Source organism: Schistocerca americana, chromosome 7, assembly GCF_021461395.2.
Source record: "Schistocerca americana isolate TAMUIC-IGC-003095 chromosome 7, iqSchAmer2.1, whole genome shotgun sequence".
NCBI lineage: Eukaryota > Metazoa > Arthropoda > Insecta > Orthoptera > Acrididae > Schistocerca > Schistocerca americana.
This window is the reverse complement of record NC_060125.1, coordinates 615,618,359-615,635,360: the sequence shown is the minus strand read 5'-3', so window position 1 is coordinate 615,635,360 and position 17,002 is coordinate 615,618,359. Positions and strand designations below refer to the sequence as shown.

The following is a 17,002-nucleotide window of genomic DNA, read 5'->3' as shown; positions in this document are numbered from 1 at the left end:
AACTTTCAAGCCCAAAAAACTTGGAGCTTAAGCATTTTTAAAATCGAAGACAGAAATAATATTGAAAAACAATTACTGGAACATTACGGCTTTGAGATACATCACAAAAACATTTACCTGTCAAAATAATTCTGGTCTCTCTCATAATACAACATAATGTAATGGTATATGCTAACTGTGAAAGTGAATCACAGAGTTAAAATCAAGGTCACCATTATAAAATTTTTCTTCTATATGGCAGTGCAATGTAAAAGTCTGTTGAAAGTGCTTTAATTACTAATTTCTTATTTATCAAAGACTTGCAGCGCTTCTTCCATAAATTTCTGTTTATAAGTTCATTTAAATTTTTACACAGCAGTCTCTCGGTTGATAAATGAATTACAATTTCTTAACATTTTCTTTGTACAATTATCAATAAAAACAAAGCACTATGAGCCTTAGTTAAACTATGCTACGTGTCTGACAAATGTAAGTGCTCAACCCCCCCTCCCACATGTGTTAGCTGCGGTAAAAGATGAACCTACATTCCTTCTTTACAAACAATACACAGTCTTTGAACTAAATATTGAAAAAATGGATGTACTCAGATACAGTATGTATTTATTTATAAATGCACAAACTGATGCCATTAACTAAAACATTTTTGTGATTTAACAATTTTTAACTAGAAATAGGATTCAATCCTTCTCCTTCGATACAAAATAAATGAACTTGGGGAAAAAAACTGCAGACATAACAATGCAAAATAAAAGCTGCTCTGCAGCAAATAATTCAACAACTGCTTACGTTATGACCATCTTTTCTCATTAGATAACTGTTTTTATGGTTAACCAATTTTCCACCATTCCTAAGTATAACAATAGTTTAGACCTTGTCTCAGATCATATTTAAAACACATACTATACTTCACTGAAGTGTTTGCTAATGCCAGCTATGCATCATTTGAATAATGACCTTCATTAATTTATACATATTTTACATCATGAACAAATTAAGTAATACCTGTAACGCATTTTGAATAAAATAATTTGCTGTAAGCAAGATGTATAGTTGATACTCCTATGCATTGCCTAAAATAATGTGAATCCCTGAATCAGTAGTGACAGGCTCGCTGAGCTCGCCTACTTTAAGAGCAAATGCTGCCTGTTCAAATGGTCGCTGCATAGCACCTCGACCGAAGGGTCCCAAGTCACCACCTCGCCTCGCTGAACTACAGTCTGAATACTTCTGTGCCAGTTCTGCGAACGACGCCCGTCCTGATACAATTTGTTCACGATATGACTTGACAAGCTCTTAAGCCTCCTCTTTTGTGCGTGTAATAGTGTCTTCCCTCCAAGAAGATGGCCTCCGTGAATTCTGATGCTTCACAAGCAAATGACTGCTTTGCACTGGCTCTGGTCCACTGCTGGATACAGGTTCTGCAGGTTTGTCAGGACGATCCCACTGGCTCTCTTTAGTATACACATTGAGATAATAGTGCTGTCCAGTTGACCTGCTCAAACGCTTTTCCCACCCTCACGGTAATTCTTCCTCTGCCATAATCAATCTTAAAATCGGTTAAATCGCACACTTTACGCAGCTGCACGTCTACAGAAAAGGCATTACCCTTGATACAGCCTATGTTGCGCATGGACTACTCAGTTTGTATATTTTGCTTATTTTTTTTTCATAATTCCACACAACTTCTATCTGTTTTCTCGATTAATCTGTGTTCAGTTTTTCAAGACCTATCCACTGTGCCAACTTATAACTAAATTCGAGGGGGGTGCGATGGGAGGTTCCCTTGTGAGGAATTTTCTAAAAATCATTTTCATTTTTACCAGAGGTAAACTGACTAATTACATCCTTTGTGTCTAGATATTTAATTTTGTTAAAAAATAGATTTTTCACAAAAATCACTAGGGGCTGATGAAGCGAAACAAGCGCTGTATCGTGTGTGAGATACAGCAATGAGAGAGTGTGCCGGGACTTAACCCAGTTTACTGCTAGTAGAGTCAATTCACCTCAACGTGTATGCGCGTAGCGCACAAGTATTGCACCATAATTGAGTACAAAATTAAAAGGCAAGATTTTATATTGAAACTTTTTCAACATATATTTCATTGTAATAACTTTTTAAATATCAAGTCTTAAAGTAATATATCAGTGGTTTCTATAAAAATACAGTTTTCAGAAAAAAAATAAGTGGCAATAAATAATAACGCTAGAAAGCCAGAATTTGGTGAGAATGTGCCTATGGAGATCATAAATGAGTGGTGCTAGATTTTTTTTCAGAAGAAAAAGTAAGTGACGATAAACAATGAAGCTAGAAAGCCAGAATTTGATGAGAATGAGCCTATGGAGATCATAAATAAGTGGTGCAAGTTTCAAAGCAAGAGAATAAAAATTACAATCGGAATCCACGTTCTTAAGAAAAATTCCAGACTCTAAATATTAAACTTAGAAACTTGAACATTCGTTTTATACTTCAGTTCATCCTAAAAATAATAACTAAGAGACCACATTAAGCTACCCTTGCCTATCTCGAAATGCAAAGCTAGTACATTACAATACAGTGACAAGAAGAGAAGTTCAATACGCAGCAAAAACACTCTCCCTCAAGAACAAAGGACTAATAGATGAGCTCGAGAAGAAGGAGATAGTAACTCTGAAGAAGATTCTTGGTGGACACTAAAAGAGGTGAAAAATGGGTAAGTGAGCAAGAGAGGATTTACCAATTTATTAAACCAATCACAACGGAAATGAAAAAGAGAAGGCTCATATTCTTTGGTCATCTGGTGAGAATGAATGATGGCAGATTAACGAAGAAAATATTCAGTACAATTCAACAGATGAAAACATCCAACTCTTCGTTGCAGGAATGAAGAGAGATCTCGGTGAACTTGGACTTACAGAAATGGACGCAATGAATACGGACAAGTACAGAAAAGCAAAATTGAATTCGAGGTTTTTCAGGGGGTTCCAAAACCGGAGACCAACAGGAAACTAACATCTGAAAATCTGGAAGAAATGGTAGCAGGCAGAAGAGCAGCCCGAGAGAAGAGAAAGAAAAAAGTGAATATGAATTAGAATTTGTAACGCGGTCCTTAGTTGGCCAATTAGTGTAAAAAAATAAAATAAATATAGTAAAAGATGGAAAAATGTAAAGTAAACGAAAAAAAATTCCGCTGCACATAGAAATGCTATAAGAATGAAGGGAATGTGGAGAGAGAAAACATACCGAAAATAAACTGTTTTACAATAAAAGAACATATACTAAAAGAAATTATTTCCATTTTAACTTTAATTAATTTACAGAGAGTACGATTTACGATTACTCGATTTAAGAAAAGACAGGTAACAAAAATGAGAAATGGTAAAAGTAAATTCGGCAGAAATGGACTGCATGATGCATAAAGCTTTATCTTATTTACGAGACAATAGTTTCAGGCCACTCATTGTTCAATAAAGAAACACTTCGCTGTGGGAAATGGTGTGCTGTCTTGCTACGCTGGCGCTCCATAAACAGAATTAGTGTATGTATTATGAAAAGTATTATGTGGAATCGACCTATTGAAAATGGTCTGTTGTATTTAAACGTAGTAAAAACTGCACTATTTACGGCCTCCTCGTCGACTGATGTACCTGTAGCCGGCGATAAACGCCAGACGTGCTCACCCACAAAGACGTGATGTTTACTGTTTAAACATTTCTCGCCACTGCTAGATCATTATAGTTTTTATATTACACTACTTGCCATTAAAATTGCTACCCCACGAAGATGACGTGCTACAGACGCGAAATTTAACCGACAGGAAGAAGATGCAGCATTCACATAACGTGCTGACATGAGGAAAGTTTCCAACCGATTCCTTATACACAATCAGCAATTGACCGGCGTTGCCTGGTGAAACGTTGTTGTAATGCCTCGTGTAAGGAGGAGAAATGCGTACCATCACGCCTCCGACTTTGATAAACGTCGGATTGTAGCCTATCGCGATTACGGTTTATCGTAACGCAACATTGCTGCTCGCGTTGGTCGAGATCCAATGACTGTTGGCAGAATATGGAATTGGTGGGTTCAGGAGGGTAATACGGAACGCCGTGCTGGATCCCAACGGCCTCGTATCACTAGCAGTCGAGATGACAGGCATCTTATCGGCATGGCTGTAACGGATCTTGCAGCCACGTCTCGATCCCTAACAGATGGGGACGTTTGCAAGACAACAACCATCTGCACGAACAGTTCGACGACGTTTGCAGCAACATGGACTATCAGCTCGGAGACCTTGGCTGCGGTTACCGTGGACACTGCATCGCAGACAGGAGCGCCTGCGATGGTAAACTCAAATGTGGTCGCATCCGTGTTTGGCGACATCGCGGTGAACGCACATTGGAAGCGCGTATTCGTCATCGCCATATTGGCATATCACCCGGCGTGTTGGTATGGGGTGCCATTGGTTACACGTCTCGGTCACCTCTTGTTCACATAGACGGCACTTTGAACAGGGGACGTTACATTTCAGATGTGTTACGACCCGTGGCTCTACCCTTCATTCGATTTCTGCGAACCCCTATATCCCAACTGGATAATGCACGACCGCATGTTGCAGGTCCTGTACGGTCCTTTCTGGATACAGAAAATATTCGACGGCTGCCCTGGCCAGCACATTCTCCAGACCTCTCACCAATTGAAAACGTCTGGTCAATGGTGGCAGAGCAACTGGCTTGTCACAATACGCCAGTCACTACTCCTGATGAACTGTGGTATCGTGTTCAAGGTGCATGGGCAGCTGTACCTGTACACGCCATCCAAGCTCTGTTTGACTTAACGCCCAGGCGTATCAAGGCCGTTATTACGGCCAGAGGTGGTTGTTCTGGGTACTGATTTCTCAGGATCTATGCACCCAAATTGCGGGAAAATGTAATCACATGTCATTTCTAGTATAATATATTTGTCCAATGACTATCCGTTCATCATCTGCATTTCTTCTTGGTGTAGCAATTTTGATGGCCAGAAGTGTATTTTCTCAGATATTAGTTTCCGACGAGATGAAATCCAGTATATTTATATTTGACAGTTTACACTACAGACCGGAACACGTTCACTTGGTAAACGTGTTACTCCACCGTCATCGTGGCCTTCAGATTAACATTTTTGTGAAATATTAGTCCACGACAAAAAGCACATCTGGGACAACACTGTATACGAAATGCATCTGAAAACAAACCACTTTATAAACCTGCGTCTTCGCAGGGCCGATGTTGTACCTTTCACAGTGTTACGTTTTGGTAAAATAGTATACAACGAGAATAAATTTTATCTGTACATCCATTAAGTTCGCAGAACACGCAATTCACTGAAACCATTTCAGTAGGCAAACATGTTACTTTCGTGTCCACACTTCGCATTTCGCAGATTTACTTTGTCAGATGATAGTCCACGACAGGAATCACTTCAGTCTGTTTATCTCTAAATTCCACAGTCCTCGGTATAAACTGAAGAAGTCTACGTCACACTCCGGAAACGCAGGCCTGTAACCGTTGCTACGACGACGGCATTTCCTCGCTCACGACCGGCAAGACAATAACCCGCCTCTACACTGTCCTCCAAACTTGTTTGATACTGCCACACACACAGAGACCTACCGACACTTCTCAATGCTCGTCTTTTGCGCAATATTACACAAATTACAATGTTTTATACTTTTAAGCGAAATTTCTACATTACATTGACATACAACTGAATGCACTTGGAAATATTTTTAGCTAATGACAGCTTAGAATTAAAAATAGCATTGGCAGCTACAAAAAGTATCTAGAAGGAAACACAAAACTTGAACTACTGCAGTTTTCTATGATGTGAAAAGAAAAGAACCAAAGAAGAAGGGGGAAATAATTATATTGTTCTATTGTGTAGATTCACAGAAATGTTTTCCTCAGATTATGGTCTGTGTTTAACGCTAGTACTTTTGTTTTGCAAGGAATGTCCTCTTTGGCTGTGCTATTCTCTTTTTATGTCCTTCTTGTTCCGTCCGTCCGTGACAAGGTGAGGTGGATGCTTCCCACTCATTATGTTTTTTCTGCGTCCAAAAGTAGCTACAGTTTTGCTAAATTTTCTCTAAACCTCAATATCTTTATCTGTCGTGTAACACTTACATAAAAATCTGAGAATCGCATTTCGACTTAGTTTAGCTATTCGAAGTTTGACAGCTTCTTTTTCTATGCCAGTATCCGTTATAGTTTCTCCCAAAAATTTAAAGTGTTTCACCCTTTCGATACATACAATAATTTCATGCAATTCTTTGATTTCCTTATATTTGTTAGACATGAATTTAGTTTTTTCTTGTGATATCTGTAAACCAAATTTAGTTTCATGCTTTGCTAAGATTTAAATTTGTTTCGTTGCATCTGCTACATTTTTTGATAGGAGAGCAATATAATCCACAAAAGCTAGTGCATTGGTCATATGGCCTTTAACTGATCCTCCAAAAGAAATTCCCTTTACCTTTTGTTGTGTGTATTCATCTAATGTCTCCCTCATAATCTTTTCCAAAGTGATGTTGAATAGAATTTGGAAGAGTCCATCCCCTTGTCTCAAATCCGTTTGGATTTGGACTGTGTTTTCTTTACTGTCTCTCTAAATTTTCTGTCAGTTTCAAATTCCTCCAGAGTTCTAATGAGGCTTTCTCTGACTATGGAGTCATAAGCTTTTCTAAAAACAATAAACATCGTAACATGTGGTTGACCAGCACGTCTTCTAATTATGTTTCTAAGGTGAATAATTTGCTCGGAACAGCTCCTCTATTTTCTAAATCCACCTTGGTATTCTCCTATTGTGCATAGAAAACTGGTTCAGTCCAGTTTAGTAATATCTTGGAAAGGACCTCGTATGGAACGGGTAGAAGGGAAATCACCCCGTAATTGTTCACATCTGATCTGTCACCCTTTTGTGAAGATGATGTATAAGTGCTGTCCCCTTATCTTCTGGGATCTTCTCGGTTCTCCAAATTTCCTTAATAATTGTACCGAGGTGTAGTGCTACTTTTTCCTCACCCACTTTCAGAAGTTCAGCTGTGATTCCATCTTCATCAGAAGATTTCTTGTACTTGATGGATTTTATAGCTTGTCTGACTTCATTCAGAGTTTATGGATGTGGTTCTGCACGGATTTCTTCTGGAGTTTTAATTCCGGTTTATCTGGAGGCTCTTTGCAGTTGAGAAGGTCTTCGAAATAATATGCTGAAATGTTGCAGTTTTCTTGGTCATTTGTGCTTAATTTCCCTGATCCGTCACTAAAATTTAAACTGGGCAGTTCGTAACCTTTCAGGTGTCTTTTGAAAGATTGGTAATAGTGTCATGATTTGTTTTTGGGTGAAGTACACCAGTATTTGTTGAGGGGATACTCTTTCATACAGTCTCTTTTCGTCTCTGATTGTGTAGGAGGCTATTTTTCTACCTTGTGTCGGATTCGATTTAAATTTTTACCAAAGCTTTTGTCTGTTTTCCAAAGCTTCATTGCACTTTTCATTCCACTAGGTATTCTTGTGTCTAGTTTTGGTTGGAAGAGATTCTTCTGCTGCTCTCGTAATTTGAGAATTCATTTCGTCCCATGTCACATCTTGCAATATTGATTTTAAGTAACTTTGAATATCTGTCTCAATATTTCTGGTTTCGAAATGCTTTCTCATAGGTTTATTATTACTTATTCTTGAATTTTGGATGAATTTAATTTTAGGCTTAACAAGATAGTGATCGATGTCTATTTTGGTTACTTTCTGTACCTTAATATATTGAATTGTCTTAAATTCTCATCTAGAGTAGGAATGTCTATGTAGTCAATTTGGAACTGTCCACGGAGTTGTTTTGGTGCTTTCCAAGTCTTCATCTTCTTGGGATGTTTGTTGAAGCGTGTAGTCATAATTTTCAGACTGAAGATTTGCCAGAGTTCCCCAAGTCTTATTCCATTGTTGTTTGTCCTCTTATCCGCTGGGTATTCTCCTATGACGTTTTCGTATTTCTTCTCCTTGCCGAGCTGTGCTTTAAAATCCCCGAGCAGAATGATAAAATTTTCCTTTGGAATCTTCAGAATCGTGTCTTCTAGTTCTTTCCAGAAAGTGTGTACTTTGTTCGAATTTTTTTACGGTCAATATTTGTTGGAGCATGAGTATTCACTAGCGTATACATTTTGTCTTTACATTTGATCGTTAATGTTGAAAGCCTGTTGGACGTAGAGCTGAAGTTTGTTACGGACTCCGTTATATTTCTTCTAACAGTAAAGGCTGCATCTAATAGAGGGCATTTTCCAAAGATACACTCTGCTGATTTTCCTTTATAAATTCTGTGATTGCCCGTTTCAAAATAATTTTCATCAGCATGGCGAGTTTCATCTAGAGCCAGAATTTGGATATTACGGTGTTCAAGTGCTTGAGTCAGTTCTTGATGTTTTCCTGCCTTGATCAGTGAGTTAAGGTTCAGTGTTCCTGTATTTTATTTAATCTTTAATTTGAGTTTTTCAGGTTCTTTCGATACACCAAAGAGAACGTGCAGGCTCCCCATAATCCGAAATGCCTGCTTGTGACCTGAGGTGGAGGTACTCCCTGGGGTAGTTTGTTTTCTTTTCCACTCATAATTCATAAAACTTGTAGGGGTGCGGGTGGTGAAGCTTTCCGAAGATGGTTCGAGATAGAACTGGAGTGTTAATCCAGAGGGTTTGTGTTTGGCCCGCGAGAACTACTTGATGACTTGATGTCGGTCAAATCCGCTGGCAAGACACTGAGGACCTCCCCCCCCCCCCCCCCCCCCTCCCGTCAACAGGGGACGCGCTATGTCGGAGTTGCACCTCTTCTCCGCCTGTTACAACAGCGTAGCCGGCTCGTTGCTTTTACTATTATGTGAATGTATGTTTTCATTACTTGTGAGTGTTATGCCTTACTCTTGCGTGTTGATCCATGTTACACGTTGAATTACATGTTGTTTAACTCAATGTGCTAGAAAAATACCTTCATTAAGCTGGTTCACTACGACCAGCCTGGAAAGAGTACGTGGATTGTAAATAGCGAGGAAATTTAGAAACATGAAAACTGTAAATCTGACTGCTGTGTGTTAAATGGCGTATGTTCACATATCAGAATTCGTCGTACTACAGTATTCCATAGCCACTGTTGGGACTTGCTTACTTGTCTGATGATTCATTTCAGCCCCAGCGAGTGTAGTATAGATAGAATACTGGCTTTAATTGTGTTTCACTTACGAGGATCAGCACTGTCATTTCTGCTAGAAATAAGATTCGGAAGGCTTCTGTTTCGTTATAGATGTTATAGAAGAATGCTGAAAATGATGCAGTGTAGTAAGATAGGAGATGAGATTCTCCATAGAATCTGCAAGGAGGAGAAAATGTTTATAACTTTGACAAGAAGAAGACAGATGATGATAGGACATGCGTTTAAAGACGTCAAGGAGCAGTTTCCGTGGTAGCGATGGAGCTGTTGAGAGCAAAATCTGCAGGTGAAAGTAGAGACTGGGACGTATCCAACAAATAACGACAGAAAAAGCCTTATTTTGAAGACGAATGAGATAAACAGGGTGTCTTCTTTATAGAAAAAATCTCCTTCGAAAGGAGAAGATTATGGAACACTTGTGTGAGTGATTCACAAGTGTTCTTTACTAGCTGTTTTATCAACGATTTGTTCATACAGCACAAGTGTGACGCAGAAATCCACACCAGTCAGCAAGCGGTTAATCAGAAGTAATTATACTCGTGACTCTTCTTCTTAAACGCTTTTCCCTTCCTACCCTCTTCCATACAGCACGTACACTAATCAGCCCAAACATTATGACCACCGATTTACTTTACTGTTCAGGTGATAGCAGCGTCACTTGGCGGGGAATGACTGGTAGTTAGACTTTCCACGGTGCATGTGTTATCAGTGAGCAAGCTGTCCCTGTGTAGAATGGGGAGAGCACACGACGTATATGAGTTTGGCCGAAGGGAGATTGTGAGCACCCAGAGACTCGGCACGAGCATTTTGGAAACTGAACGACTTGTCGGGTGTCGAGGAGAGGGTTGGTGAGTGTCCTCAACACGTGCCGAAACCAGGATGAAACGACGTCCAGACGTTGTGGGGTAGAGCTAAGACCTCTCATTAATGGTGTCGGACGTCGTACGCTGGGCAGACTGGCAAAACTGAAAATGCGCCGAACTGTGGCGGAACTAATATCAGACTTCAGCGCTGGGCAGAGTACAAGTGTGTCTGAACACACAGCACACCAAACACTCCCAACCATGGACCTTCGCAGCTGACGGTCCGTGCATGTGCCATTGTTAACACCTCCACATCGGCAACTACGACTGAAATGGACACACGACCATCAGCACTGCAAGTAGGGGCAGTGTCAGAGCATTAAACGGTCTGATGAATCAGCATACCTTCCTCATGAAGCCGATGGAAGGGCGCGCAGCAGTCGTCTTCCAGAGTAATAGCTCCTAGACACTTGTACTGCGGGGCAGAAGCTGTTGGGGACTCCATTACGCTCTGTGCATGGATCCAGTGGAGCTCGTGCTTGACACCATGACGGGCAAGGAATATCGTACACGTGTTCTGGAGCTTCAACTTTGAGATAATTACTGTTCTATTACGACCTTATATGGTATGTAGTATACTAGGCGAGGAACCACATGAAACGCATGTCATATGTAGCTGACTATGTAGCGCTACACTATGTGATCAACAGTATCCGGACACCTGGCTGAAAAAGACTTGCAAATTCGTGGCGCCCTCCATCCGTAATGCTGAAATTCAGTATGGTGTTGGCGCACACTTGGCCTTGATGACAGCTTCCAATCCTGCTGGCATATGTTCAGCCAGATCCTGGAAGGTTTCTTGGGGAATGGCAGTCCATTCTTCACGAAGTGCTGCACTGAGGAGAGGTATCGATGTCCGTCGGTGAGGCCTGGCACGCAGTCGGCGTTCCAAAACTTCCCAAAGGTGTTCTGTTGGATTCAGGTCAGGACTCTGTTCACGTCAGTCCATTACAGGGATGTTATTGTCGTGTAACCACTCCGTCAGAGGCCGTGCATTATGAACAAGTGCTCGATCGTGTTGAAAGATGCAGTCACCATCTCCACACTGCTCTTCAACAGTGGAAAGCTAGAAGGTGCTTAAAACATCAATGTAGGCCTGCGCTGTGATAGTGTCACGCAAAACAACAAGGGGTGCAAGCCCCTTCCATGAAAAGCACGAGCAAACCATAACAACACAGCCTCCGAATTTTATTGTTGACACTGTACACGCTGGCAGATGATGTTCACAGGGCATTCACCGTACCCACATCCTGCCATCGGATCGCCACATAGCGTACCGTGATTCGTCACTCCACACATCGTTTTTCCACTGTTCAATCGTCCAATATTTCCACTCCTTACACCAAGCGAGGCGTCGTTTGGCATTTATCGGCGTGATGTGTGGCTTATGAGCAGCCGCTTGACCATTCAATCCAAGTTTTCTTATGTGATGGTCTGGACAGATGTCTGTCTATTACACACTGCGACCCTCTTCAACTGTCGGCGGTCTCTGTCAGTCAACAGACAAGGTCGGCCTGAACTCTTTTTTGCAGTACGTGCTCCTTCGCGGTCCCATTTCACTATCACATCGGAAACAGTGGACCTAGGGATGTTAAGGAGTGTGGAAATCTCGCGTACAGACGTATGACACAAGTGACACCCAATTACCTGACCACGTTCGCAGTCCGTGAGTTCCGCGGAGCGCCCCATCGCCCCATTCTGCTCTCTCACGATGTCTAATGACTACTGAGGTCGCTGATATAGAGTGCCTGGCAGTAGGTGGCAGCACAATACACCTTATACGGAAACCGTATGTTTTTGGGGGTGTCCGGATACTTTTGATCACATAGTGTATGCCGCGTATATAGTCGCAGAAAAGTCACATAATAAGATGTCTCACCCTCACCGACTACCTTTAAAATACCTTAAATGGGAATATAAAACGTACCGAGCGAAACAGCATAAAATCCATCAGAAGCCACTCAAAATAAAAGTACGGTAAGTTAAGTAATGGGACTGAGAGACTCATACATATAACGAAATCCTGAAAAAGATGCTTTTATGTGGTGTTACATATGATAAGTAGTAAACTACATTATATCAACACAAATTATAAAAATGTATACATCTAAGTATTTTCCACATCCCCTCCTAAACAGCTGCATCGATATAAAAAAATTTGGTACACATATCAGTTACTGTCTGGAAAGAATCGCTGTGGTGCTAAGAAGCAAGCACCTGACAGAGGAGTGGAGGAGAGTGTCAAAAAACAGTGTAGCCCATGCCGAGCGAGTATCTATATTTTATTCATCCCATATTTGAGAATGAGGGCACGTAGTGACTTGCATTAAAATTTACACGTAAGTTCAAAACTATACGAAACTTTTTCTTCCTGACAAACCCCACAGAATAATGAAACGAAAAACGTTTATCGCTTATTACCTTTTCACTGTTCATGAAATAAAATTATATCGTTATTAGTAATTGTATTTCCGGAGCGCTCTGCCTGAATTATACCACTGAATGCACCTGGAAAATTATGTCGTGGTAGGCCTCATAGTTCTGGAGGTACGAAGTTATAATCACTGAGACGCGTCAAAAACTGACGCATCGGTGATGACGTTTAAATTTATAACTTGTTTGTTACTGATTCTATTAGTAACACATTTCGCATTTCTCCATATATGCCACTGAATTATATCATTGTATGACACATAGCTCAAGAGGTATAACGTCATAATCGTTGAGCTACGTGAAAACTAAACTGCGCTGCGAGATTCACTAGCGCTACGGGTGAAATAGGTGTACAAGTATTTGTGAAATATGTTAAATTTATGTGATACTTAAGCAGGATATGGGTATCGACATAGCCGCGAATAATGCATTCCTCTTATCCTTCTGGATCGATTAGCACGTACGAGGGTGAGTCAAATTAAAACCTTAAATATTTTTTTCAATATTATTTATTGTGCAGAAGTGGTACAAAGCTGTATCACTTTTCAACATGAAACTTCCTGGCAGATTAAAACTGTGAGCCGGCACACATTTTTAATCTGCCAGGAAGTTTCATATCAGCGCACACTCTGCTGCAGAGTGAAAATCTCATTCTGGAAACATCCCCCAGGCTGTGGCTAAGCCATGTTTCCGCAATATCCTTTCTTTCAGGAGTGCTAGTTCTGCAGGTTCGCAGGAGAGCTTCTGCAAAGTTTGGAAGGTAGCAGACGAGGTACTGGCAGAAGTAAAGCTATGAGGACGGGGCGTGAGTCGTGCTTGGGTAGCTCAGTTGGTAGAGCACTCGCCCGCGAAAGGCAAAGGTCCCGAGTTCGAGTCTCGGTCCGGCACACAGGTTTAATCTGCCAGGAAGTTTCATATCAGTGCACACTCCGCTGCAGAGTGAAAATCTCATTCTGCAAACTTTTCAACATAATCTCCCCCACGCTCAATGCAAGTACTCCAGCGCTTACAAAGTGCATAAATTCCTTTAGAAAAAAATTCTTTTGGTAGTCCGCGCAACCACTCATGCACCGCGTGGCGTTCCTCTTCATCAGAACGGAACTTCTTTCCTCCCATTGCGTCTCTGAGTGGTCCAAACATATGGAAATCACTTGAGGCAAGTTCTGGGTTGCTGGCTCTCTTCGTTTCCGGTTGGTGGAAGTGAACCCAGGTTTCATCCCCAGTAACGATTCTTGCAAGGAAGCCATCACCTTCTCGTACAAAGCGCCAAAGAAGATCTTCACAAGCATCAACACGTCGTTCTCTCATTTCAGGAGTCAGCTGCCGTGGCACCCACCTCGCAGACACTTTGTTAGACTGGAGCACATCATGCACAATGTGGTGTGCTGGCCCATGACTAATCTGTAAACATGCTGCAATGTCATTCAGTGTCACTCGGCGGTTTTCCTTCACTGTGCCTTCAACTGCTGCAGTGTTCTCTGAGTCACAACTCGTTGTGCCTGGCCTGAACGAGGAGCATCTTCCACTGAAGTCACACCATTTGCGAACTTCCTACTCCATTCGTAGACTTGCTGCTGCGACAAACATGCATCACCATACTGAATCTTCATTCGTCGATGAATTTCAATAGGTTTCACACGTTCACTACGCAAAAACCGAATAACAGAACGCTGTTCTTCCCTGGTGCAAGTCGGGCGGCCATCTTTATACTGATACTGCGACGCCATGTGTGCATCTGCACTATGCTGCCACCTACAAGCCATTCTGCACGCTGTTTGTAGCACGCTTACCAGCTTACAGGATAGCGGCGCGAAATTTCGATTTGTTATTACAAATCTAATGTTTTCGTTTGACCCAACCTCGTATATTACTTACAAATCTGTAAGCAAATACTATTACGGTAATAGTATTACTTCCTAACCTGTAACGCAAATTGAGACATTTATCTAATTACTAAATGCTACGGCGTGTAGAAAGACGTTGAGGATAGAATACCTGTAAAACACCGTAAAAAAAGGGTCTGTGTGGTAGAGGAGGATAATATATTAACTGGTAACGCAAACTGAGACATTTTAACCACTGAATACTACGGCGTGTAGAAATACGTTTGGAATTGAATACCAGTAAAACACCGTAACAATAAGGGTCGATATGGTACAGGAAGGTATGATCTTTACGGCTCATTTGAAAATTATGCTACGAAGCCAACTGCAAGACTCTCCGTTAGAAATACACGGAATCATCTCTTTCGCCTGCGAGAGCGCAGCATTGCAAGTAACATGATTGGCTTGTTAGCGTTCCGTGATTTTTAAGAAACTTGTGTATTCGATGACTTTAAAAAAGGTTTGTCTCCCCCCTCAAAGCAGACTTGACTACGGAGCGACGTATTTTCAAAGGAGGTGTACTTCTATTGTTAAAAAAGGAAAATAAAAGAAATGACAGCCGCCACTGCTGCGAGATATCAGATAATATTAATTTTTGTTAATATACGCTCTTTGTATGAAATTATAATTGTTCTCGTAAAAGGCAAAATTTTCCTCATTTCAAAGCTAATATTATGCTCAGCTTTCCTCTCTAAGTAAAAACGATACGAAGTACACGCAAACAGAAGACGTAGGATTTTGAATGCTTGGTAGTCGTGTGCGATCCCTGTTTAATAACACGGTCTTTTACAATGTACAGACTATGTTTTGTGAAAAGCGAAAATTTGTGGAACTTGCCCTACCGACACAGACAATCACAGTTGTTAAGAATCGCATGCGTCTGACTTCCTCTTCAATAACAGCGTCAAGAAATTTTAGAGCTACAGATATTGAAAAGCTGTTTCTTACGCTGGCTGCTAAGAAGCACATTAACCTTGGGTGCCCTCGGTTGCTCTCCGGAGACGGCACGGATGACTGTGAAATTAATAATTTACTCTTTTTCAGCCAAGAAGACAGTAATTAGGATCCACAGAACTAAATACTTTATTTTTGATGAAAAAGTCCGTTTCAGTTTTCATACTCAAAAGTAAAACCGTAGCAGCGGTAGTTACAATCAGTTTTGCAGCGGAAAGTTTCGAGGCTGCCTGTCTGTTTGTTCTTTTTGCTCTTGTCTGGATTACTTAATAACTTTTCTAGTGAACAAGGAAGGGTTATTGGAAGGTAAGAATCAGTAACCTCCTATTGGGGAGGGGGTGATAAAGTGAAGAGAGAATAATGGTAGAAGGAGATGGGCAGACAGAGTGAGGGGAGAGGGACACATATGTGGGTGGGGATGGGGAAATGGACAGGGAGAGAGGGGAGAAAGACTGAGACTGGAGGAGATGGAGAGAGAGAGGGGCAGAAAGAAGTCGAGGGGGGGGGGGGCTTGAGGAGATAGAGGGGGTAGGAGGAGATGGGTGGAGGGGATGAGCAGAGGGGAAAGGGTGAGATGGGCAGAGAGGGGAGAAGCAGATAGAGAGAGGGGAAGAAGGAGAGAGAGAGGTAGAGGAGACGATCAGAGAAAGGGGGAAAGCAGACATGGAAAAACAGAAGTGGAAGAATACATACCCAGGCATTCCTCAAATAGTTGGCAAAAAAGAAACTTATCGAACACTGGTTGTCTCCGTTCTGTAAATACAGGAAGAGTTTTATATAGAACAAAGAAAAAGTCTGTTCGATATTACGCTGAAGCGCAAAACAAACTGGTACAGGCATGTTTATTCAAATACAGGCAGAATACGGTGCTGTGGTCGGCATCGCCGATGTAAGACAAGTGTCTGGTGCAGTTCTTAGATAGCTTACTGCTGCTACAATGGCAGGTTATCAAAAGGTAGATGAGTTTGGATGTGGTTCAAATGGTTCAAATGGCTCTGAGCACTATGGGACTCAACTGCTGAGGTCATTAGTCCCCTAGAACTTAGAACTAGTTAAACCTAACTAACCTAAGGACATCACACACATCCATGCCCGAGGCAGGATTCGAACCTGCGACCGTAGCGGTCTCGCGGTTCCAGACTGCAGCGCCAGAACCGCGCGGCCACTTCGGCCGGCGTGGATGTGGTGTTATAGTCGGCGCATGAGCGATGGGACACAGCATTACCGAAGCAGCGATGGCATGGGGATTTTCCCGTACGACCATTTCACGAGTGTACCTTGAATATCAGGAATCTGGTAAAACATCAAATCTCCGACATCACTGCGGCCGGAAAAGGATCCAGCAAAAACAGGAACTACGACGAGTGAAGAGAATCGATCAACGTGACAGAAGTGCAACCCTTCCACAAATTGCAGCAGATTCCAATCCCGGGTCATCAACAAGTGACAGCGTGAGGACCATTCCTCGAAACATCATCGATATGGGCTTTTGGAGTCGAAGGCCTTCCCGTGTACCCTTGACGACTGCGCGACACGAAGCTATACGCCTTGCCTGGGCCCGTCGAGATGACTGGAAACATGTTACTTCGTTGGGCGAGTCTCTTTTCAGGTTGCATCGAGCGGATGGACGTGTACGGGTGATGAGACGACTATATGAATCAATGGATCAG

At 41.7% G+C, this 17,002-nt stretch overlaps 1 pseudogene; it reads right to left on the bottom strand.

Annotated features, from left to right (window-relative positions):
• Positions 1 to 1,059: 1,059 nt before the first annotated feature.
• LOC124622640 lies at positions 1,060 to 1,545 on the bottom strand (annotated as a pseudogene).
• Positions 1,546 to 17,002: the final 15,457 nt, after the last annotated feature.